Genomic DNA, 27,535 nt, shown 5'->3' with positions numbered 1-27,535 from the left:
TAAATTAGAAAAACAGAAAATAAAATGAGTCAATTAATATTTGTCAAGGCTTCTAGACTCATGATTTGGAGAGGGAGCAGATTCCAAATGTCTAATAAAATGGAACCTTCATCAGGAGCAGATTATAATTCAAACTATAAAGATGTTCCTACATCTCATTAACAAAAATGCCTAAATATCTCTTAGGGTTGTTTGAACAGCCTTCTCTAATGAAAACTGAAAGTACGTCCTTTGAATGTTAAAAATACGTGCTACAGTTTTATGGTGATCAATTTTGAAATCCCAAATTGCAGAAAATCATGCGGTTTGATCAACCAAGTGCAAACTGAGGATTCACTTTATCAACTTTCAGATTTAATGCTATGTCATCTAGGTATAACTTAAGTGTAGAAAAAAGTATCTTGAAGTTGTTGAATCCTTGGGTTAGCTTATATTACTAAAGCCAATTGCTCTATGCGCATGACAAAAAGAATAGAGAACAGGAGGCAGACTTCTCTAGTGATTGTAATAGTGTCAACTTTACAGAATTAATCATTAAAATTGATGCATTTGAATTATGATACAACCTAGCTACTAACCTCATGAGTTGGAAAGACTACCTTTAGGCTTCCAGGATAAAAACAATGATTCAAACTCACCAGGTTAAATACTTTTTTCTGTATAAAGCAGTATCAATGTCACTGACATATTCTTTTTTTAGGGTGAAAATCAATGTCTTCATTCTAATAATTTGCATTAGAATATAACTGTCGTCCAGGGATAAAATGGTTTGATTGTCATGAATTAATGAAGCCACTGTTCTTGTCATTTCTGTTGCTAATGCCTTTGCAAATAATTCATAATCAGCATTAAGCAGGCCAGTTTGGATATAAGAATGTAAGTCTTCTGCTCATTTCCCTAGTTTTCATGAACTATCGATTGCCCCACTGTGAAAATATGAGAGAGTTCTGACCCAACAGCATATTGTTCATTAATTTGCATACCAGAGGAAATAACTCCATCAAGAAAGTTTTTTAAAACTGTTAAAGAATGACATTTTCTCCACAACAATCTCCACTGGGCACTGCTGCTATGATATTTTCAATTTTTTTTAATGTAGCAAAATAATATGCACAGCAAATGATTCTGATGATCACGAAAGTCCCAACTCTGAATGTAATTTAGAATATCCTGCTTCCTCTATCTTTTGATTTGGAGTATATTCCTTTAATGTCTTGAAAGAATTGGTGAATTTCTTGTGGGTCTGATATTAAATTATTTCAGGGTTAATAATGGTCTCAATTTTTGCTTCATTTCTTTTTCCATGGTTGTCCAGGCTAAGAGCTTTCTATGAACTCTACCTGTTCATACCAGTGCAACAATGTTCACTATTTGGGGCTAGCTCCAATAGCCAGACCTTTTGGTTGATTAGAGATGAGAGAAAAAAGGATACAGATCATATGACTGTGCATAATAATATTACAGCTATAAATAGGGATCATGCCAGCCACCTCAGCAAAGAAATCACTTATAGTTGCTTTACTGTCCTTTAGTACAGGGACTAGGACTGGTAGGCCTGAGAAGGATTAAGATCCTAGGGGTATTTGCCTTATACTCTTAGTACTAGAATTAGAGCTTCCTTGAAATTACAGTGAGCTTGGAGATAAAGCAGAAGGCTGGACTGGAGATTAGGAAACGTGATTATGTGATGAGCACTTCCAGCTTGATTTGAACTCTTTCGCAAAACTGCAACAATACCTTCAACTAGGATGTCCGTTGATATAGAGCAGCTACTATACACAGGCTTGTTGGTAGCATTAGCCTCTGTGCTGGCATGATTTGATGTAGTGGCAGTGTAACCATCCATTCCCTTTTTTGATTTCTATGTATTCCAGAACATGGCTGTAAGTCTCCCAGAAAAGCCCTAAATAGGTAGTACATAAAAATGAATGCAAGGTACCAACATATGATTTGTAATTGTTTCCAAATATTTTACATTCTGCAGCCTGGTATTATTTGGCTCGTTCTCTCTCTATTAATACCTAACACCTTTAGAGAAGAAACACAAATGACCATGGTCACATGGAGGTCATTTTCGTATCCGTTGCACTTTGAGCAATATTCTCTTTTCCATTTAACTGTTTTCTGAAAACATTGATCCTTAATGGGATGTCTGATATCCCCTGCACTACAGCCACCTTCAAGGGATGAAGCTCATTTTTCTGTTGGGCTCTGGATGGAAGGAAAGCTGCAGAATTTAACTCATCAAGCTGTAACTCTGTATCATTTATGGCTTATGACCAATTTTAAATCAGTAATACTAGTTTGATGAGTTTAATGGTAATACTGTTGATGTGACCAAGAGAAGTTGGACAAATTCACTAGGGTCTTACCTTCTGAAGGGGCAAGAAGAGTACAGTAGGGAAACAATTAGGAGAGTGATGCACTATTGATCCGGCTGGAAAGAAGAGGACAAACTGGTATTAATGGTGACATTACTTCCCGATTAGGGAATTGTGTGAGCGCAGACAGAGCAGAAAAGGCAGCGAGGTAGAAAGAGAAGTTGAAGACAGTATGGGGCAGAGTCTGATTAGATGAGCAATTGAGAATGGGTGACATGGCACGGGGTGCAGTGTCAGCAACATGAAGCGAGATGCATCTACTGGTGAGATTCATGGGCAGAAGACATAAAGGACAAAAAAACAGGAGTTACAAAACTCCATGGGGCTACCAAGCACTCTTGAACACAGCAGTCTGCAGAAGGGAGATGCTGGTTCCCTGATGCCACCATGCACCACAGGCATTCAAAATATTATTCTAGAAGGATTCAAGACCTGGCTCTTTGACTGATTCCACCAAGTACCCAGTGCCTGCATTCCCTCACGGGTGATTAGCCACGCTCTACAAATATGAGTTGACTGATTTATTTGAATGTGGAGCACTGATGGTAAATGGGCAGCCTTGGGGAGCACTTGTCACATCAACCATCGTGTTTTGTCACTCACTGATTGGAACCCGGCAGCAGAACAAGAGGAGACATTGAATGTCTGGGAGAAAGACAGGGCTTTATACTTCGGGACAGCAGACAAGGCCCTGGTGTGAGAGCGAGGCCGTTCTCACACCAGCAGCGCCGGTGCCAATATCCGGCTGCGCCAGCACCAGCACCAGGCCGGCTAGGCCAAGGAATGTCAACTGCAAACCCAGAGACGCCCCCTCCAGGCCCAGCAGAGCCGACGTCACGCCAGACCCTGAGCCTCACCTGAAGCAAGTCAGGAGGTCCCAGCAGTGTAAGCACTGAACCTAACACCAGGATGAGGCCTAACGGCCAGAGCTGTCGACTATGGAACAGGAGAACCAGGGTCAGTCTCGGCTCAACTCCCTGTGATTCTGGGCAAATCACTTCATCTTCTTGTCCCTACAAAAAATGTATGTGTGCCCTGTGTAATGTAACTGGCAGTCACGTAAAGCGCTCCAGTACCTTCGGGTTGAGTTTGTCCTCCAGAAAACGTAAAAAACAAACACTAGTCTCAGCTGTGTCAGCACCCCCACAAGCGATGCCAGCATGGGGCCCGCATGTCAAGACCCAAAGCAAGCATTAAGCACTGCATGTATGTGCTGAGTGGTGCAGGTTTAATGCCATGAGCAGTAGTGGTACCAGGCTCTGGACAGTAATAGGCTCAGCAGTATCAACACCAGGCAGCAACTGCAGTACTAGCATGAGCGTCACCAGTGCCTAGACTAGAGGCTTCAACCTTTTTGACACAGAGACCCCCTTGTCAAACATTTTTAGGCGCAAGGACCCCCTTCTGACAAACATTTCTATAACCTGTTGTAGTGTAGTTCCTATTTCCCTTATAGGGTCTGCGCGTTAGAATAATATACACTATAGTTGTGGCATAGGACTGAGGTCAGTATGCCTCTATCGAGTACATTAAACTTAATTACTTTGCGTGCCAGCTAACTCAGAGGCCACTAGAAACTCCTTGAATAAACAAGAAGGGAGTAGTTTCTGGCAACCACATAAACATGACAACTTTGTTTCCCTTAGAATCGGAACATGTCTCAGAATCGTGGAAACAACAGATAACAGTTTCACTCAGTCAATCGTGCATGCTTAGTTTCTTCAGAGTTACACAGAAATAGATAGACGGGCGTTTCAATAAAAGGATTTATTGAACAGTCTTGTTTCTCGTGTAAGAGATATGAGCTGTTACAATCGCAAGACAGTACGCGAGCTATAATACGCACAGCGTAAGCAGTAAGAAGAAATAATACTGCAATAGCATTGTTTTCTAGCTATGACATATATTCATATACATATACATAAATAACATAGGATAAAAAGTGGATACTCGTTTGATACTTCTAAATCGTTCTACCCCAGTGTACCTAACCTAAGTGTAGCGCAAGGTAAGAAGTAGGTGCTGTATGCTATAGTATTGCATATGCCAAGTTTGTATGCCAAGAGTCCCTCTAGGTTCTAGTCAGCTCCATTCCTTAGAATGAGAGAGGTTGGAATTTCTTTCGTGTCTCAAACTCTAACACCGCACAAAGGATGTCAGAACACTGGAAGCTGGATTCTCTGTGAGCAGGGATGACAGCGTCTGGTCAGTGCGCCAGGCAGGGACTCGAATTCTTCCGAACTTGTCGTGGCGAGCCGTATCGAGCTGTGTAGCCGAGCCGTGGTTTGCCATGGTAAGGGAAGGTATATTTATACCTGGAATGTGCTTAGGAATGTTAGCATTGACGTAAAGTCGGGCAGAGAAAGACACCATGAATGAACCCCTAAGGAATAGTATTTCATGCATAATAGATGAGTTCTTGGAGAAATCAATAATCCTAGCTAGGGAAAGTCCCAATGGCTTAAGGGTCTGGTTTCTAAGAACTCGTTGTGACGTGGGGATGGACGGATGTATGTCCCCATGCCTGTATTTGGATAGCATGGCTAATGCCTAAATAAGGACTGGGATTCTATGCCTAAATAAGGGCAATGCGAATTGTGCCTATATAAGGACATGATTCAGGAAAACCTATGTACGGACATCTAAATCGAAACACAACACCCACTCCTCTTTCGAATGATCGATAGTACTAAATGCTTAACATGAAAATGCTAAACATATAAAATTGAGTACCACATGTTGCTAAAAACATTTGTAAATGCATACTAAAATAATTATTTGTCAAAAACTTTTGCTAGACATGAAATGCAAAGGTGCTGTACATATTTAAAGCAATGTTCCATTCTAAGCATACGTTTACAGTAAATGCTAAATGAATGAACATAAATATATACAGTTATGAAATGGCTCACGAATACAGAGGAAAAGGTCAAAGCCATTTCATGTCATGGTACATAAATGAAATTGTGGTGAATAAAGGTGACAATGTGTCCCTGGAAGAGTTCAAAGAAGTCTGTTCTCTATGAATAGTTCTACTGTAAGCAGATTACTTTGCCATAAAAAGAAAAATTCAAATTTAGAAAAAAAAATTATCATAGGAAAAAGTTTCAAGGTTCTGCCTTTGTTTTGAAAAAGGAAGGCCAAATTCCCAGTACACTGCGAGCCGAATCAAAAGTCAGTGTAAGGGACTGGTGAAAACATAAAATCCTCTATTCCTGTAGACAAAAGATCGTCTACCGATGTCGGTGATAGTTGGAATACCTTGTTTAGAAGATTGACTGCACATAGATGTGAAGCATCGCCAGTAGCAATGTTCGTTTCTGATGTTACCTGTGTGCCTGTTGATCCATCTCGTACCTCAGCAGTAGCATGTTGCGTCTGAGAGATCTCAACGAATGCTGTCATCAGGATTGGTAGCCTCTGGGGACAATACAGAGCGTGGGCCGTTATCGGGTCCAACAGAGAATCGATATCCATTGGCATGACTCATGGGAGTGTCAGACAGATGTCTAGCACGCATTATTCACTGCAAAGCAGGCAGCGTAGAACAGGTAAGATGCAATCTTGCCAGATTGGTCTGAATGACAGAAACCATGTGGTATTTAATTCTCATAGACGAGGTAAGCCCAAAGGTTGTACTATGCGCTCACGACACTTCCTTTCCAGGAGAGCTTTCTCCAAGGTGCTGGGAGTGACGCTGGTGGATTGGCTTGCCATAGCGTAGTACTAGGAATAAAAACAGGACTCCTCCAACGAGTGCTAGAATTAGCGGCAGACCACCAAACCCCGAATGCAAGAAGTTTGGAATGATTCCGAGGACTGCTTGAAAAGGTGTTAACAGTCCCGAACATATGGTCTTAAATGCATGCACAATACTGCTTGTATCAGACATGTTAAGGATACATCCCAACATTTCTGTGAAATGTGTAGGGCAGTTTGTATGTAACAGAGCCTGTATCTCAGCTGAAGTGCTTGCAATTTGTAGATCATAGGTTTCTTTGGCCAAGGTCAAAGGCACGATCTGTTGTAAAAGAATGGCTTTCATTCTGCTTAAAGTATCAATTCATGTAGAAGAGATGTTCAGTGAAGGCCATAAAGGCGACTCCCTGACTGTGTCTATTTGGGGGAACAAAACTTGCATACAGCAAGTGACCCTGGAGCCAACCATTACTAGATATGGGATACCTGGCAACATGCCACAACAGCTCTGAACATTCAACATGAGGTAACTCCCATTTGAAAGTTGGCCAAACATTGGATTAATCACAGTGGCTGGTGAACCTTGCAGGTGGCAGGATAAATTTGCATCAGAACCGCTACAGGCCCCGTGTAAACCAATATCCCGACATATGAGTGAACCGCTCAGTGCATTTTCACAGTGTGTATTGCTGAGAAAAACTTCACGCCCCCCACTCCAACATCTGTGTGTGTAAGGTAAATCCCAGGATGTCTTGATGTATTCCTTACCCAACCTTTCATATTTGCCCGCTTGCATTTGTTTGAGTCAATACTGAAAATGGAAAGTTGTAACAGGCAGAGTTATTTTGCCATGAATGATCCATTCGGTAGCTGGTTTTTCTGCAACTGTAAATGGCAATTTTTCCAGTTTTTCAATGCTCAACACTGTATACTTTGCTCTCCTTTGTGCCAGTTCGATTTGTTTATCAGTGAGATTGTATTCTGAAAACAGAGACGACGTGTTGATGAAACACCAAGGCACATAGCCTGCACGCAAGTATTGTAGCGGCCAGCCTAATAACAGAATAGAAAGTAATTGAGGATACAATGTTGCCCAGTGAATATATCCTGGATGACAGAGTCATTAACCCATTGTCGACCACCGTGAGAGATTTCTCTAAATTGATATGATCAATTTCTCATATTCTTTCTGCTGCGTCTGCAACCTTCCATATTTCATTATAAGCAGCATAGATGCTGGCATATATGAAACGTTTTTGACGCGGTTTTCTTGGATCTAGCAAGAAATCCGTAAGGTCTGCGCCTTCTTTAAGTAAAGATAAGTGTTGTTTCACATCCTCTAGTGTAGATGTCTGTAGCCAATCAAGCCATAATTTGCCTACACTGTATGTTGTTCCTACCCCTGGATGTTGTCTTTGAACATAACATGGGTCTGGCCTATTGATTCTAAAGCCCTGTATTCTGTTCAGGAATCTTTCTTGACAGATGTTTGTGTCTGTGGGCCAGAGCAACCATTGTTCCCATTCAGGCTCTGCTCTGTTGTTTTGTAAAATTGTATGTACGTCGACCTCCGCCTGTGTAGTGCTAATACTTGCAGGTGTAGGTATGGAGGGTGTGTTCATGTCTTTGATCTTGGATTACCCAAGGCAAGACGTTTGTTGGACAGTGTCATTCAAAAACATTATTTGCTGTGGGAGGATGCAGGCTCTACACAAGGCTTCTATCCCCTGCACTTGCCAATCTTTTGTACGCCAGACCGATTTTGTGTCAATTGTGTCTTTCCAAAAGTCTAAACCCTGTCTAGACAGTTGGGCAATAAAGGCTGCAGAATAAATCTGTTTTGTATTAGTTAACATATTTTTCGTTCCTGTTTTGTTCACATTTTTAAAGTAAAACGTTTCTGAATTGGATGTATTGTACCCTGAAAAATATGGAAACTTCATTGCAAATGTTTTTGAGCTACCCCTTGGTGGTGTAGGACAATGTTCCCATTGGTTATACATAAATACATTTCTAGATATTGCAGATCTATGCAAGAAATGATAACCATAGCGGTTGTAACATGATAACCATAGCGGTTGTAACAATAAAGCTGTTCATAGTCTGTTGAACCCTCTAAGTATTCATGGTTAGACAATGCAGCAGACCTTTCTAGATCAGACATCATGTTATTAACAGTCTCAAAGTCCCAATCATCATAATAGGTACTGGAGGTAATAAAGTCACTTAATGAAATCTTTAATAAGTGTGGAATCTTCAAAAGTTCAGATGGGCCGAATATTTCATAATCCGTTTTGTCCCAAACTATACCATCTTGTATAGGAATGGCTGTGATGTTCACTGCTGACAAGTGTCTCGCTTCACGATGGGATGATTTGTGTGGTTTCAAAAGTAAGTTCACATTTTTACTTTCTGTGTCCAAGTGAATATATCTTCCATTTATCAGCATGCTCAGAGTCATTACTAAAGCTAGCCAAAGCAGAAAGAAAAGTATTCCAGAAATATTCCATAGTTCAATCCATGGTGAAACCAGATAAGTCTTTTTCAGGAGATGAAAAAAGTCTTGTGCTTGTTCTTTGAAAGTTCTTTTGGCTGACGTCATTTCAGGCTCGTTTGGATCCTCAGAAAACGTATCAAAGTTAATGAAATAGCCAGAGGCAGTTCTGTCAATGGTTGAAATTGCATCAGGATTCGTTGAAATCGCTGGCACCAGTTGACCACGTGTTACGTTGGCGTAGACACGTGTATCAGGACGAACTGTTATTTGGGTTTCAAGAGGAATGAGTTCCATAGCATTGTTGCTTAGTCCTTCCTTTCTTACTACTGACTCCTCAATGGTGATGAGTCTTTTAGTTTGAACCTCTTGAATGGTAGCTAGAGGAGTGTGTCTGCTACTTGGTCGGAGTCCACAAGGCCTACTGCTTAGTATTGCCCACATAGTGTGGTTTGATGAGGTCGATCAACACAAATCTTTTCTCCTTTTTTCCAGCAAGGGGCGGCAAAAGTACTGTTCTTGTTCCGTGGATGGCTAGGACTGGTACAGGTTGTCTGTAAGAAGGCCCAAATTCCTTCTTGTCCGCGATCTTCTCTCTGACTAGAACCCCAAGCTTTGGGATCCAGACAGACCTTGCTGGGACAGCTGGATTTTCCTCAGTGGTGGTTGGCTTCAGGAACACGTTGCTTTTTTTCAATCTTAGTGAATTAAAGTCCTGTAAAACAGCCAAACGATCTTTGATATCAAATGGTTTATTTTTCACCACTGTGCCTTTACATTCGAGATCTGGAACCCACATTCTTGTCCCAAATAGAACCTCATATAGAGTGGCCCTCACTAGAGAACTTCCTGGCAAATTGTTTAATGAGCTTTGGACCCCATAAAGATGCTTGACCCACCCATCACCCGAACCTAATACCCTAGCTATTATAGACTGCTTTATGTCCCAGTTTTTCCTTTCCACAATGGAATTTCCCTCAGGATGGAATGGAGAGGAGTACCGTAATGCAACACAAAAACTGGCCATGGCTTCTTTGTAAGCTCGAGAGCTAAACGCAGGGTCCTGGTCAAAATGTAGTGTGCCAATTGCGTATGTGCCGATAAAGACTCGCAAATCTTTTATAACAGTTTGAGCGCCAGCTGAGCGCTGAGGCCACATCCATAGAAACCGTGATTTAGTGTTTTTGGGATTGCATTTGTCCAAACGGACGCCTGTGCGTAGATAGTCTAATGCTGTCTAACAATGGTGTCTGTACTTGGCAGGCTACTTCGCAGCCTGGTGTCTGGTGGCGTTCTGCACTGCGATCTCTATTACAGTCTATGCAGTTATTGATGAAGATGTGAATCAGTGTATTCATTCCTGGCCACCAGTACATCTCTTTTAATGTTAATATGGTTTTAGAGATCCCGAGATGTGACAGACCCTCTCCCAGATGTGCTTCATAAATCAAAGCTGCTCTACGTTCCATGTTTGGAATTACCCTATCCCCCACACCAGGGATTCGAGCAAAAACGGAACGTTGTTAGTATCAATTATATACGAGTATTTGAGTGGAAACTTTTTAGGTAACACTGCACCACTGCCTTTGCTTGAAGCATTGACAGCCAATAATATCTCACTGTCTATTCTCGTTTTTGAACGAGTGATTGTAGCTACGGAAGCCATTTGCACAGCCCTCTTCGCGGCTTCGTCAGCCAATGAATTCCCTGCAACGTGAACGCCATCACGTTGATGGCTCAGCGTGTGTATCACGTGAGTGTTTTGTAGTCCGTTTTGCAACTGAATTACTTGTTCCCAAAGCGTTTAATGCTGATTGTGCCACCTTTTGCATCTTTGAAACCATTTTGAAGCCAATTCTGTAAATATTCATTATATGATTGAACACAGTAAAAAGAATCGCACACTATAAGTGTGGGGAATTCGCGATCCGTAGTTTCCAGTGCCAATTTGAATACTTGTAGTTCAGCTCGCTGATCTGTACAATCTCCTAGAGATTGTGTTTTAGTGACCATTGGTCGGAATTTACCATTGCGCTTGCGACCTTTAACGATTGCGCACACTGCACTGTAAGCTTGCTTACTTTCCGTAGCGGGTTGTGCGGATCCATCACTATAAATTATAAATTCATACTGATCAAGAGGGAGAATCTTAATAGGCAGAGTACATTCATGTTCATATTGCAGGAATGCTTGTGTTTTTAAATAAGGATCAAAAACATATTCAACATCAGTTGCAGCAAGAGAATTAGCCCATTGTATCCATCTTGTATGTAAAGCTTTTGCATTTGAAATGCTCGCTTTTGTAACTGCCTCTAAGTCGGGTACCGGAGTCACGACAATAATGCGTTTTCTCTGAGCTAGAGCTCTTTCTTTTGCTACAGCGGTTTGAACAGCTGTCAGAATTTTTTCTCTCGAAGTGAAGCGCATTTCTGCTTGTGTATACAAATGTGATTTGTATGTAATTGGTACTTTTTCACCTTCATTAATAGTTAAGTAGGTGAATCCGCATTGACCCGAAATTATTCGGATCACTAAATTGCATGTATTTACGCGTGTTTGTAAGCGATTTGTTGCTAACATGTCAGCTTGAAGTGAACGCAGGATATCTGTGTGTTCATGTGTACGATTTTAGATTTTGAAATCAGGTTTGATTAGTTCGTAGAGAGGTTTAACCCTTTCTGTGTAATTTAGAATGTAAGTTCTTCCAAAATTCAGGAAAGCTAGAATTCACTGTAAGTTTTTCAGCGTTTTTGGAAGTTGGAGCAGCGCACATTTTTATAAAAAGTTAGCTGCCAGGCTTTTGCCTTCACTTGAAAGCTCATATCCTAGGAAACGTACATTAAGATGGGCAATTCTGGATTTTTTAAAGTTGAATTTATAGCCCTCAGAGGCAAAGCCCACCCTGTTCAAGTGTCTATCCAGGTCATCGTCTGTCAGATAGATATCATTGACATATGACAATGCCTCGTCATCATAAATTTGTAGTAACTCTGCTACTCTTGCTGAGAATAACCCCGGGCTGTTCTTGAACCCTTGAGAGAGTCGACAAAAGTGATTCTGGGTCCCCATTATTGAGAAAGTTGTCAAGTACCTACTTTCAGATGCTATGTTTTGACAAAAGAAACCATTTGAAATGTCTAATGTGGTTTTATTTATTTTACGCACTATGTTATTCATTAATGCTGTACTGTGTGCATTTTGCACAGCAAATGTTTTAGAACAAGTGTTCAGGTGTCGGTAATCCAAAACTAGATGATATGTATTGTCTGGTTTGGAGACAGGAAACAAAGGATTGTTCATTGATGAGGTGCATGTTTCAATCCCCCCTTGTTATTCAAGTTGATCTAAGATCTCCCTGAGCTGTATTTTAGCTTCTCGCTTAATTGGGTACTGCCTTTGTGCAGTAGGTTGATTTTTTAACTGTATCTTGTGGTGGGGCCTGGGCAACTGCCCATTTCCTGGCATATGTGTATTTTAAATGTATTGAAGCATGGTTGGAGGAGGCTGGCATAATGATGTCTTCACCATGTGGGCACTCCCTGACAAATTCTGGTGGCCAGTCCTGTTCTGCTAGAAGTATATCATAACCCCTTGAAAGTTTTTCCCAAAAGAGTGCGCTCACTTTTCTTGGTATGTCTCCCTCCATCCGGAGTTTTATTTCATATAACCTTTGTGGAGTACTAACCCTGGTGTCAACAATCTCAACTGTGACGTACTCAATCAAGTCCACTATCTTCAGAAGTTCCTTCAGGTTCTGGCGAGCTATTGTTTCTTCTGCTGCACTGTCCAGCATTGTCTGAGCCCATTCTAACTTCTTCTTAGTGAATTGAGGTTTTGGTTTGTTTTTCTGAACGTGTTGATCGTCTTTGGACTTCAAACGTTCTTTGGGACCTGACCATCCTCTTCTTTGGGATATCTGTGACAATATCTGAAAGGTACGAGAGGAACGTGTATCAGTATCTTGATACCTGTCAGCTTTTCTCAAATTATCCCTATTCCTGAGGGCTCCTTTTGAGGAGTCCTACCTCGGGATTGAGAACGTTTCTCTTTTGAATGTTGTTTGTTATTTTCCCACTTCTTTTTAGAAGATGCAGGATTGTGTTTAATAGAGTCCTTCTCAGGACCTTCAGACAGTTGTGGTTTAACTGGTTTCCCACCCAAACTATCTCTGCCTAATTCTTCATAGGATTTTTCTGTTATTCTGGGCAGTTTTTGTTGATGTTCTGTTACATCAAATTCCCTTAAGCGTTGGCAGATCACCAGTGATCCTGCCTCCCCTTTAATATTAGATAATATTATTGTTGAGACCTGATCGAAGATTTTTAGTAATTTCATACCTAAATTCAGAGCAGGCTGCCCCGTATTCATTTTGAATTTGTTTCAGGACATCAGGTATTTCGGCAATAGACGGAACGCCATGTGTTTTAGTATAGATGGCAGCAAAGACTGTTCTCCAAGTTGTGCAGTTTTCCAGATGTGGTGTGATCCCCACTGGTAAACAGATTAGTAGGATTCTGTGTTTCTCATAAGGGCTAGTATTAGAAAATACTGCTTCGATTTGAGTAATTTTCGGAGCTATCCAGAATGGAATTTGTTTACGTTTTGTGGGCATTTTACCCATGACTGCGTGTAAAGTCTGTGGAGTAATTTTTAGTGTATTCCCCAGGTGAGGGGTTTGATTTGGAATGGTTAATGGTGGTTGGACTATAAAAGTCCGCATGACATATTGGACTAACTGTCTGTACATTTTTATTAACTCTTTAAGTTGAGTGAGTAAAATATCGTCTGACATCTCTTCGATGTCAGGATGAGGTGTGTAGCTGGCTAAAATCGGCCATGTTGCTCCTGGTCTACCTAGTGGACCGAGCCTGGTAATGTGATGGTAATGTTTTAGGGCGCCTTTAAACCAGAGATTATGTTCCTGGTATGTGAGTGGAATTTCAACATCCTTGAAAGGAATATGTTCCTCAGGTGGTTCATCTTCTTTATAGAAGTGAAACACTTTTTTTACTGGATTTGATTCTGGGAAATACTATCCATGAATAGAATACCTCTGTCTGAAAAGATTCATGTGCCTATATCACAAAAACTGCTCAACCACCTCTTGGTGTTAGGCCATGTTTTATAAGTTTTAGAGTGATGGCTCTTCTTAAATTTGAATGGATGTTTATAACACCCTCATCGGTTTCATTTAAACCTGTAAGATTAAAAGCTGTTACGACTTGGTTAGTCACAGCCTCACCGGTCACGGTATTATTATCCCCGTTTTGGGACATTGTTTTTGAAAAATGTAGAACAAGTTTCAAGGAAACAAAGATAAGGTGCCCAATATTTTGGAACACTGTATCCTTCAACGTTGAACAAACCAAACAGCTAATACATAGGATTTTCGTCCTACTAAGCTATGGCGGATATTAACCCTACCCACTCCAGACGTCTTATGGAGTATTATGAGTAGGGGTCTCTGAGAAAAGCACGACTGAGTTACTTCAGTATCTAGCATTAAATTAGTGCCATACTAAATGCGTTGGGCGCCATGTAGTGTAGTTCCTATTTCCCTTATAGGCTCTGCGCATTGGAATAATATACACTATAGTTGTGGCATAGGACTGAGGTCAGTATACCTGTATCGAGTACATTAAACTTAATTACTTTGTGTGCCAGCTAACTCAGAGGCCACTAGAAACTACTTGAAAAAACAAGAAGGGAGTAGTTTCTGGCAAACGCATAAACATGACAACTTTTTTTCCCTTAGAATCGGAACATGTCTCAGAATCGTGGAAGCAATAGATAACAGTTTCACTCAGTCAATCGTGCATGCTTAGTTTCTTCAGAGTTACACAGAAATAAATAGACGGGCCTTTTAATAGAAGGATTTATTGAACAGTCTTGTTTCTCGTGTAAGAGATATGAGCTGTTACAATCGCAAGAAAGTATGCAAGATATAATACGCACAGCGTAAGCAGTAAGAAGAAATAATAAGGCAATAGCATTGTCTTCTAGCTATGACATATATTCATATACATATACATAAATAACATAGTTCTACCCCAGTGTACCTAATCTAAGTGTAGCGCATGGTAAGAAGTAGGTGCTGTATGCTGTAGTATTTCATATGCCAAGTTTGTATGCCAAGTTTGTAAGCCAAGAGTCCCTCTAGGTTCTAGTCAGCTCCATACCTTAGAATGAGAGAGGTGGGAATCTCTTTCCTGGTCTCAAACTCTAAGACCCCGCGAAGGGAGTCAGAACACTGGAAGCTGGATTCTCTTTGAGCAGGGATGACAGCGTCTGGTCAGTGCGTCAGGCGGGGACTCGAATTCGTCCGAACTTGCCGTGGCGAGCCGTATCGAGCTGTGTAGCCGAGCCGTGGTTTGCCATGGTAAGGGAAGGTATATTTATACGTGACAGGTGCTTAGGAATGTTAGCATAGATGTAAAGTTGGGCATAGGAAGACGTCATGAATGAACCCTTAAGGAATAGTAGTTCATGCATAATAGATGAGTTCTTGGATAAATCAATAATCCTAGCTAGGGAAAGTCCCAATGGCTTAAGGGTCTGGTTTCTAAGAACTCGTTGTGATGTTGGGATGGACGGATGTAGATGACCATGCCTGTATTTGGATAGCATGGCTAATGCCTAAATAAGGACTGGGATTCTATGCCTAAATAAGGGCGAATTGTGCCTATATAAGGACATGATTCAGGAAAACCTATGTACGGACATCTAAATCGAAACACAACACTGTTACTCCTCATCATCGACAACTATCAACAACAATAAACACCCCAAATTCCCTCAGCAAATATTTTTTACGGTGGCGAAATAATATTAAGCAGTGTTTAGCAAACCAAAGGTCAGAGGGAAATGCACTGTAGTACATTAGGAAACCTCTATTAGTTAAGGTACTGCAGAGGTCTATGCGTAACCAGAGAGCCACAGAATGAAATCATGATTGGTGCAGTGGAGAATAGTTGCATGTATTTTGAGTGGTACTAGGTCACAGCCTATGACAGAAAGCACTAATTTTAAGATGGCATTCAAGCTCCATATCCTATCCTACCTTCCTTGTCATCTCCATTCTCCCTTTTCCGGACTCGAGATCTTTGGACTCTTCATGATCTTCATTCCATCCCGACGGAGCCCGAGCATCATGGCCAATTCCCGGTGGAGCTGCATCCACACCTATAAAGGAGATTGGCTCCGGTTCACCGCTAGAGCCGTCACCTACCCAGCCGGACTTCGGACATAGGTCTCATCGTTTTCTCCGCTGCTGTTCTCCTCCCTATGTACTTCCAGCTCTCTCCGACACTACTTTCAATGGAACAATGACATTGCCCCCTGGGCTGAATCTTCAACTGTTTGGACTTACCGCTGAGCCTGCTTAATTTTTGCCTGATACCCGGTGGAGCTATCATACGTTGCTATAGAGGAGTTGGGCCCTTGGATTCACCCTCTTGGCTGGCACCTACCCAGCCGGACATTGTTTTTCCTCGTCTCCCCATTATGTTCCCTTCCCTCCCCCGCATCTAAGGGCATAATCACCATGAGGCTCCTTTCCCCCCCTCTGCCTCTACTGTCCCCTACTGTTCTTCACCCCATGCCCTTTCTTCTGCCTCCTGATATTCTCCCAATCCCCTCTACTGTTCCCCCTTTTTCCATCCTTACTCCATTAGTTTAATTTTTCTATGTCATGAATGCACTAGTAACGAATGTAACTGTAAATGATTTAATGCTTAAACATTGTTTAATCCTCTTGTAAAGTGCTCTGATACCTCCGGGTCTAGCCAGCGCTATATAAAACTCAATAAATACAAAAATAAAAACCATCCTAAAATTCACAAGAACGCACAAAATTGTGGAGACAAGAAAGAGAAGGAATGGTGAGATTCCTCTGGGTCCTTGGAAAGGGCCACGTGAGAGTCTGGGGGAATTTGAGCATTCTGAGAAATAACAACAATTCATAGCAGTCCTTACTTTTATTTTGAAGAGAACAGAGCCAGGAACCTCTTAAGAGCTTGTTGGAGAATGAAAGAGATCAAAGTGGAAATGAACAAGTAGGTGAGATCCCAAAATTGTGAGAAGACTGTGAAGATAACACTAACAGAAATAGAGGAAAGACATTCATGGGAAGATTTATTAAAATGTCACACAACACAGCAAGACAACTTCTTGCGCTGCACTGCATGACAGGGAGAGAGGATGAATGGGCCATGTCTACTAAGATATGATGCATTCCTGCTCTCACCCTGCACTGGTGCACTGAGTGCTGGCTAGCACCAATGTTAGCACCCTTAGGCTGGATTGTTTTTGTGCAGAAAGTACACAGGCACCCTAGACAAGATTGTTTTTGTGCAGCAAGGGAATTCTTCCTGCACAAAAGCAATTGTTTGAGGCATTTTCCTCTTTCTACTTGTTTTCTCTGTTGGGAAGGTGTACCATGTTTATGCATTCCCAGGTTTACAAGTCTTTGTAAATCTGGAAATGTGCCTAAGCCCATGCTTCACAAATGGTATGCCTTCCCAACACAGAGTAATGCACAGCAGTGATTTGCGCTACCTTGTGTTACTCTGGATTTGCTAAGGCACGCAATGCTGCACTGTGTTGCTTAGCAAAATCTCTCTTAAGACCTTGAATTGCCTTGCTTCGTCTTTTGTGATACACTGATAAGACAAGGGCTTAGTAAATATGGGCCTCATTATTTATGAAACTTATATGTATGAATGCATGTATATAGCCAAAAGGCAGCAGAGCACTGTACATGGTTAAAGATGAGAATAAAGTATTTGAGTAATAGGAGAGGAAGCTGGTTTGTGGATGGTTTATCATTGTGTTGTAGTGTTTTTAAAAAAAGAGGTGAATCTTCAACTCTTTCCGAAAATTGAGCAGCATTGGGGCGATTCTCATGGATATGGGGATATTGTTCCATGTCCTCAGGGACATAGATAACAAAAGGCCAGGTGTTTTTCCTTTTTTAATCTGCAAGCTTATGGTGTCCTCTCTACAGATGTGTTGAGAACCACTAGAGATGGCCAGCTTGTCTGTAAGATAAGCAGGGGTGCTAGTTGTGATGGGTTTGTAAATGATGCAGCTTGGTTTGAAAATGGTACAGGCTGGCAAGGAAAGCCAATGGTGTTCCATCAGGATGGTGGTGATGTAATCATATTTCTTTATGTTTAGGATGAGGCATGCTGTGGCGTGTCGGCTGCCCTTAAGTAGTGCTAGTGTGTAGTATGGGAGGCCTTGGAGCAGGGCATTACCATCATCCAGATGGAAGAGCAGAAGGACTCGAACATCAGTTCTTAAGTAGCTTTCTAGAAGAAACTGTTTGTCTTTCTTTAGAAGGGAAAACTGGCACCAGGCTGCCTTTGATATTTTGGCAGTGTAGCCTTTGAAGGTCAGGTTGATGTCTAAGGTTTAAGCAATTGACACTTGGTGAAAGTTGTGGTGTAATGCTGTCAAGGTTCATGTCTTTGAGACAAGATTGTCCTGTTTCTTATTAGTTGTTCTAGGCAAGTAAAAGGAATTCTGTCTTGGTTAGATTGAGTTTCATGTAGGTGCTGGGCATCAAGATCTGGATCATGTGCAAGCAGTGTTTGAGGTGTTAAATGTCTGAATCAGGAGGGATTTTCAACAAGAGTTGTGTATCATTGAGCACATTGGTGAATCGTGATGCTGTTATTTATGAGTGGAGCACAAGTAGCTCCATGTAAATGTTCAAGATGACAGAAAACAATAATGGAACCATAGGGGACTCCACAGGTGATAGGGTTTTTTTTAGGATTTGTGACAGCCCATCTGGCTAAAATGTAAGGTTCCCATCTGGACCTATTTTTGCAGAGTTGCTGTTCCAGGGCTCCATCACAATGAGCTGTCATTGGTTGGACATGCTGTGCAGCAGAGTGCTGTTCACACTATCCACCTGATGATAGACTTGTGGGCCAGTTGTCCAGCCACTGATTATATGTGTATCACTGCACACTGGATGTCTTTTGTGGAGGTTTGGCATCAGGTATCTCTAGGTCTTAGCAATGAAGAACATTTGAAGGGCATTCGTCGGCATGCAACAGTACCCATGCTTGATATAGAGAAATCCCATACTTTTGCAAACATCTTTGAACACTTTAACAGCCAGGTGTTTGAGTGGCTGTGACCCAGATGTCTCACAAATGGATTTATTGCCACGGACAATAGCAGTGATATAGTTAAGGCCATGGCAGATGGTAAATATTTCAGGGTCCTTTGTGTGGCGCATTGGATTAACCTAATTTTGCAGGGTTTTATCAAAAAAGAAGACATAGTCTTTGTTGAGGATCATTCAGTGTGATAACAGAGTACAAGCTAAAAGCCCTCGTACAGCAAGTGCCAACACGTTTAATCAATGAGTATGTCAATCAAAGAGGAGGGGGTGTAACTGTGAAATACGTGTTGATTGTGATGGACAAATGGGGCCTAGTCGAATGCCTGATAGAGTTGATACTTCCTTTGGAGGCTGTCATGCGAGAACTCAGCAAGGAGGGCAGTATGATGGGCCAAGCTATCCCGTTGTTGCATCTGCTACAGGACCAGTGAAAATGGTGGCTGAGAGCTTCGCAGGTGTAAGCAAAGATCTGCATAATTTGGTTCAGAGCTTAATCTTTCACTTGACAGGTAATACAAGGCTGCCAAGAGACATCGAGTCATCCAAAATGTACATCTGTGCCACAATATATGATTCACGGTACAAAAAAACTGCTGCCCACTTTCATTTCTTTTTCAGAAGGGGATATTTCAGAATACAAAACATGTATTGTTCAGCTAGCCAGAGACCTGAAAGAAGAGCGGCTAGAATTTAGAGTCCAACCACCATGCACCAGTTCGGTGATGCCACCTTCAACTTCCAGTGAGGGCAGTCCTGTTGTCTCACAACAGCCAACACCAGCAACAATAACATGGGGGGAACAAAAACAACACCAACAGGAATACAACATACTGCCATAACCTCTACATTGGGTTGGTTTCAATTTGCAGGTCTTAAGTCCGGTGCAGAGATGAAGGTAAAAGAGGTAAAGCAAGTGGCAACCAATGGCCACCCAGAGGATGTTCCAGGGATACTGGGTGACCTAAGAAAGGTAGATGTGGACCAACACTTATTGGTGTATTGGTATGAGAAGATGCACCAATGGCCAGAGCTCAGCTGCTGGCAATAAAGTATCTGCAAAAAGAACTATTGATGGACAGAATGCAGAACAATGTCATACATTCACCCTGGTACAGAGATCTGGGCCGAAATCCATTGTTTTTTTGCTCACCATGCCATTCCAGTTTGGACCCAGCCATATGCAAATCAGTCTTGCCCCTGCGCCCATTGGGAACAGTCCAGCCCGAACTGTCAGGCAAGGTCCTCCCTGAACTGGAAACAAGCATCCTAGGACCAGGTCAAGACTCATTTGCATATGGTGAGGTCTAAACTGGGGTGTCATGGTGAGCAAAAGAATGATGGATTTAACCCAGATCTCTTGACTTGGGGTGAATGTTTTTATTTGTTCTGCACATCCCGTCCATCAATTGTGTGTCTTTTGGCAATAAAGTATCTGGCTTGTCCGGTATCCAGTGTGTCTGCTGAGCATGTGTTCAGTGCATCTGGTGCAGTTGTCACAGTGAGAAGGACCCATCTCTTGCCTTAAAATGTGGGGAGATTGACCATGATCAAAATAAAACAACTCTTTATATCACACAATTACACAATGAGGATTAGGGTGATATGTCAGCCTCAAGTGTGATAGATCATGTTGACCAACTTCTGGATGAACCATCTGAGTTTGAGGATGAACTCTACCTCTTTGACTGAGAGTGGTTCACCACTAAACCTTTTAATTATTCATCTCCGAACTGCTTTGGCAAAAAGATATAGCTATTGGAACATTATGTTTGCGGCTGACTTATGGAGCCTCACCATTTTTAGGCACATGTATGCTAGATTGGAGTTGGACCAGTGTGTAGTGAAGAATCCTCCCCATTCCCTTAAAGGAAGTTGGAGACAGTGCCTGCCTCCCTCCCATGCCTATCCTTCTTTTTTCATCCCCTAGCAGGGTTGCCCCACTAAAGATAATTTGATTTACAAGATTGCCAATTTCCAATGTTTTTCTTACATCAAAGAGGAGCTACAATTGTGTGCTTCCCACCGTGCTTAGACTTTAACAGGTAACTAATTATTGCACCAATGAGCGATATATTATTGAGTGATTGTGAGTGATGTTGATGATGATTCATGTGGTGACAGTGAAGGAGGGTACTCAACTAATAATTTGTAAACATGACGTTGAGGATTTGCAATGTTTGGGGTCTGATGGGTGATCATTTTTCTTGAAGGTGATTGGCCCTTTCACACTTAGTGAGTTTTATTTGCAAGGTACCCTCATTTTTTTCCTGGTTCTTCTGAGATCCAAGTTTTTAGTTCTCTTGGTCAAATGAAATGGCACACTGAGCATGAACCGCATGGATAATATCCAATAACTGGTTGTAGGCCCCATGCTGTTTGTACTGTATTGTTGACTTTCTTCTATCTTGGGGGTCGTGTGTGTACCTCATTGTCTCTAATGTTTTTTGCTCCTTTTGTGTGCAAATCTTGGTTTTGGACAGTTCAAGGATCCCGGCGTGAGTATGTTCTTACTGTTTATTGGTGAGCTTTTTTTGTGGTTTGATGCTGTGCAGTATGTTGTGACACATGTTATGACCTTACTCTCAGGGTTTCAGTTAGTTGGTTCCAGTTTAGGTTTCTGGCTTGTTTTTTGCCTTTATTGATAATGTACTTGGAGTAATCTCTGTCTTCAAATTTTTGGGCTAGATCGTTTGCCGGTCTTTAAAATCATGTTCGTTGCTGCAGTTGTGGTGAATTCTTAAGAATTGGTTGTAGGGTAAGTTCTCTCTCAAGGGATGTGGATGGAAAATAGGGAAGGAGGCCAAGCTGTTTATCTGTGGGTTTGTAGTATGTCTTGGTGCTCAATCCAGTCCCATCTGAGAAATGTGTTGCATCCAGGAAATCCAGTTTTATCCTTTGAGTTGTACATGTTAATTTTTGGTAGTTGTCTTGTGCATTCAGTCAGCATATGAATTAATTGGCCATATATTCTGTTCCATCCCAGATGATAAGAATATCGTCAATATATCGCTTTCAGAAGCATATTCTCTGCCTGTAGGCAGGATATGTGTCTCCTCAAGTTACTGTTATACAGACCCGCTAAACCTGGGGCGAACGTACGTCCCATTGAAGTCACATGGGCCTGGAGGAACAGTGATCCTTCATATCTGAAGACGTTTTCTGTCAGCACTTGTCTGCAGCACTCTAGGACAAAATGTTGAGGGGTGTTGTAATCCCAATCCACTCTGAACAGTATGTTCTATAATGTTTCCAGGTGGCTTCTTGTGGAAGGCTGGTGTACAGACTTTTGATGTTGAGCCCACTTAAAAGATGCTTGGTAGGCTCATACTCCTAATCCTTTAATAAGTTAAGTGGATGGCAGGCATCCATAAGGAAGGTGGAGGTATGTTGTACAATTGAGCGAAGAAACTGGTCTGCAAATTAGGACAATCGTTCAGAATTGAGCCAATGCCCGATACTATGGGGCGACCCGTGGTGGTGTTTTATTCTTGTACCTCATCATCAGCATCATCAACAAATGATGCACACACCCGCCTAAATATTATGATGAGAATTGTGAGTTTGATCAGCCCTGTACATGCAGCTACTTGTCTGTGTTTCGTTGTAAATTGTTCTCACTTCTCAGTTAATCGATCTGCCATGACTAACAAAATGAATGATTGCAGCAGCCTATGCTCTTGCTCTGCCTCTAAGTCTTGGTAGTTGGTACACTCCTCATGAAGCTTACCTTTTGTCCTTTTCCTTGACTCTACAATATCATTTCTGATATTACAACCCGCAGTTCTCTTCTTCTCCTGTACAAAAGGCGAAAGCTCCATAACACTCCTGCTTACCTTACCAGACCAGTTCAGCCAGGTACCAAAGATGCACATTCCAAGAAGAATGCAGATGCACCGCACAATTTGGCAATACAGTATCATTTTTATTTTAACAATCATCATTTTTGGAACTGTGTGGGTTCACTAATTACAGAGGGAGTTAGGATTCACAAACTTTGGTCATGGCTGTACAGTAATCTTTAACAGAGACTTTTTGTCCCCCTCACTGTGGGACCAGGTCCAGAATCCCCATACATCTGTGCCTCTGACTCCTTTTTTGACGTCTCAGTACCCCATCTCACTTACCCTCAAATGGATCCTCCTGATTACTTTGGTAGTGCACTAACCAATTTTCAAGTCTTTGAGTGACCACAAACAAACACCCTTCCTATTTGCCCTCCTTCAGCATTCTCTCAGTAACCTAGGTGCTTCGGTCACTGTTCAGTCTTAAGTGGCCTGTTGGATGCAGATTGCTTGGGTATCCAGTCTTATCACTCCATTGATCATCTCTGCACACCCAGACTATAATTCCTTTCACTCCTCCATAATTTGTATTTTTTAAACCTCGATGACAGAACATTTAGATTGTTAATAACTTTGGTCCCTGCGACTGAAGGACTGTTTATCAAGGATTTAACCGAATTGTTTCATACTCATTTTTTCACTTCCTTTTACAACACATTGATGTTTATGTGCTGCTTATCGTCCCTCTGTTGTTGTTGTGTAGTGTTTGTCTTTGTCACAACTTTCCCCAAATCCCCTTCCCCATCCATCCATCAAACCCCTAACCCTCTTCCCTTGGGCTGAGTGATTTATTGAGGTGATTTAATTTACACCATAAATGGATCACATACCTTGTGGGGTGGATGTGGTGAAAGCGACACCAACTCACTGCAGGATCTTCTATTACCTGAGCAATAGCCAATACCAGCCCCACTTGCCCACCCATGCAGAAAAGAGATTTAGATTTAGAAAATCATTCATTAACATCATCATTCAGGCCTTGTGTGACATAAATGCTTAATTATGTAAATAGCTACCCATTGCTAAGAAGAAGTTAATATTGCTAGTTTTTATTATAATATCTGGTATTCTTTTCTTTGTAGTGTCATGGTGGTAGCAGTCTGGTCTCAATCTTTGTAGAGTTATGATATAAATATATAGCCCTCTGATCACTCCTTGGTATGGGCAGTGTTTGCAGCAGGCCCTGGTGACTCGAAAGCAATCCGACTGATCAACCTCTGGTACCCGAAGCAGCATGTTATAAGAGGGTGTCCTATCAACAGCGTAGCCCAATACTTTAAAGAGAGCCAGGCCTTGAATAAATCAGCACAAACTCTTTCGGAGGCATACAAAACTGTTGTGAGGGGACAGGCGATCTCCCTTATTCCAAGTTTCAAGAGGGACAAATTGGATGAGCTTGAAAAGGACATACTATCCCAAGAGCAGCTCCTATTGACAGTGGAGTGACCGAAAGAGTGACATACCTTAGCACTAACACAGAGGGAATATAGTTGCTTGGCGACGGAGGCAGCTCAGGCGATACACCGCACTACGATGCATCGTCTATATGAAGAAGGAAATAAAAATGGCAAACTCCTGGCATGGCTCCACAAACGAGATCAGTCTTGGCGCTGTGTCCTAGAGGTCAAGACAGGAGATGGGGAACTAGTCAGGGATAGAAAACGTATAGTTTAAGCATTCTCAGAGGACTATGCACAAATATACTCCCTGGCCATGACTACAATGGCTGATGATGCCTGGGCCTTTTTCCAAAACATCCGCCTGCCATGATTGGCACGGATAGAGCCGAGTTTATTGGAGGCCAACAATACCAAAGAGGAGCTGGTTGTGGCAGTTAGGCAGCTCCACTTCGGAAAAGCCTCGGGGCCTACCGGAATCCCAATTGAATTATATAAAATGCTGGGAGCTCTACCACACGATCAGAGAAAGGCCACAATAGTGGTCATACACAAGGAAGGGAAACCACCTGAGGAATGCGCTTCCTACAGGCCAATCTTGCTCCTAAATGTGGAACTCAAACTATTGGCCAAAGTACTGGCCCTGCACCTCAATAAAGGGATGTATGACGTTACAACGCACACTTTTACAACGCATGCACTTACAACGCATTTTTTACAACGCATAATCCATTACAACGCATGACTTTACAACGCAGGACACTACAACGCATTTTTAAAAAATACCTTTACAACGCATTACCATTACAACGCATACTACCTTTACAACGCATACCATTACAACGCATAATATTAAATTACATTTAAGGTAAGTATTAGATAGTATAGGGGTAAAAAATTACTATTCTAACTCCAGGGGGTGCAACAGTAAGGTAAGTGTTGGATAGTGTAGGGGTAAAAATTACTATTCTAACTCCAGGGGGTGCAACAGTAGGGTAAGTGTTGGATAGTGTAGGGGTAAAAATTACTATTCTAACTCCAGGGGGTGCATCAGTAGGGTAAGTGTTGGATAGTATAGGGGTAAAAATTACTATTCTAACTCCAGGGGGTGCATCAGTAGGGTAAGTGTTGGATAGTATAGGGGTAAAAATTACTATTCTAACTCCAGGGGCTGCATCAGTAGGGTAAGTGTTGGATAGTATAGGGGTAAAAATTACTATTCTAACTCCAGGGGGTGCATCAGTAGGGTAAGTGTTGGATAGTATAGGGGTAAAAATTACTATTCTAACTCCAGGGGGTGCATCAGTAGGGTAAGTGTTGGATAGTATAGGGGTAAAAATTACTATTCTAACTCCAGGGGGTGCATCAGTAGGGTAAGTGTTGGATAGTATAGGGGTAAAAATTACTATTCTAACTCCAGGGGGTGCATCAGTAGGGTAAGTGTTGGATAGTATAGGGGTAAAAATTACTAATCTAACTCCAGGGGGTGCATCAGTAGGGTAAGTGTTGGATAGTATAGGGGTAAAAATTACTATTCTAACTCCAGGGGGTGCATCAGTAGGGTAAGTGTTGGATAGTATAGGGGTAAAAATTACTATTCTAACTCCAGGGGGTGCAACATTAGGGTAAGTGTTGGATAGTGTAGGGGTAAAAATTACTATTCTAACTCCAGGGGGTGCAACATTAGGGTAAGTGTTGGATAGTGTAGGGGTAAAAATTACTATTCTAACTCCAGGGGGTGCATCAGTAGGGTAAGTGTTGGATAGTATAGTGTAATATTATGCGTTGTAATGGTATGCGTTGTAATGGTAGTATGCGTTGTAATGGAATGCGTTGTAAAGGTAGTTTTTAAAAATGCGTTGTAGTGTCATGCGTTGTAATGTCATGCGTTGTAATGGATTATGCGTTGTAAAAAATGCGTTGTAATGGTAGTGCGTTGTAAAAGTTGCGTTGTAAAGGTTGTTCCCCCAATAAAGTGATCCAGTCTCTGATCCACCCAGATCAATTCGGGTTTATGCTCCACTGGAGTACTACACTAAACCTCCGATGCCTCTATGGTGTGCTGGAGCTGCGCACCAACCTACGGGAGTAGGTCTGGTTCTGTCACTAGATGGCATTTGATACAGTAGAGTGTAATAACATTTTTGAAAACACTTGGTTTCGGCCCCGAATTCAGACAACAGGTGCGCTTCCTTTATTTAGGGCCGATTGCACAGGTCAAAGTTAATGGCGGACTCTCCTGTGGGTTCAGACTCCAGAGGGATACCAGGCAGGGCTGCCTGCTGTCCCCGCTGATTTTCTCCTTGACCTGCAAGCCCCTGATGGTGGGGATCCGTGAGGATCTACTGGTCAGAAGACTGTTATGGGAGGGACATTGGGACACTAAAATATCACTTTACACCAATGGGGAAACAGCCTTTACTACGAAGGCTTTGCAACGGGATTTGTTACCAACTAGGGCTTTAGAACAACAACGTCTTTATAACAAAAGTCAATTTTAACAATATTTTTTACAACAAGTATGCCTTTACCACAGATGCCTTTGCAACGAATTTCATTCTAAAAGCATAAATGGGAAAGGCATGCTAGTGATAAAAAAATTAAATGTAAATGTAAGTATTTTGGTAAGCATAAAAGGTAAGCATTAAGGGGCCTATTTATGAGCCCTTGCGTAACTTTTGCGCCGCCAGTGCGTCACTTTTTGTGACGCACCAGCGGCATAAAAAATGCACCATGTTGCGTCATATTTACAAAGTGACGCATCTAGGTAGATGCGTCACTTTGTAAACCCCTGTGCTATAATGTATGCAGGGTGGGCGTTCCCACGTATGTAAGCCTCGTAGAAGTGACGCAGTGAAATCTACAAGAATTCACTGCACCACTTCTAGGGTGCAAATGCGTAAATATCTTACGCCTGCCTCACAGCAGGCGTAAGACTGACACAGGCCCTTTCACATGGGGCTTGCCCCATGTGAAAGGGCACATTGCTGGAGTTGCGTCACTTTTGTGACACACTCCAGCAATGCATCACTTCTGCGCCTACAAATACGTCAGAAATACTAAAGTATCTGTAACTCCTTGCGACATGATGTGTCATACAGTAAATATGATGCATCAACCATGTAGCAAGGAGGGCGCACTGAGAAGTGACGCATCGCTGCTTTCAGCAGCAATGCCTCACTTCTCATAAATGAGGCCCTAAGTGATTTCAATTAAGCGATTTCAAATTAGGGTGGGTATATGTTTTTAGGGGGTAACGGTATTTTTTGTATTTAGGTTGGATATGAGATTTTGGGTGGTAAGGGTAATTATAGGGTTTATGGTGGGTATAGGTTTTGGGTGGCAGGGGATTTTTTAAGGTTTAGGGTGGGTATGGATTTTAGGAAGGCAAGGGATTTTTTAGGATTTGGGTTGGGTATGGGATTTTGGGTGGTAAGGGATATTTTAGGGTTTAGGGTGGGAATGGGTTTTTGGGTGGTAAGGACATCTTTAGGATTTAGGGTGGGTAGAGGTGTTTGGGTGGCAAGGGCATTTTTATTGTTTAGGATGGGTATGGGTTTTTGGATGGCAAGTGAATTTTTAGG

This window comes from Triturus cristatus, chromosome 5_2 (assembly GCF_964204655.1).
Source record: "Triturus cristatus chromosome 5_2, aTriCri1.1, whole genome shotgun sequence".
In the NCBI taxonomy this organism is placed as follows: domain Eukaryota; kingdom Metazoa; phylum Chordata; class Amphibia; order Caudata; family Salamandridae; genus Triturus; species Triturus cristatus.
Note: the sequence above shows the minus strand (reverse complement) of the source record.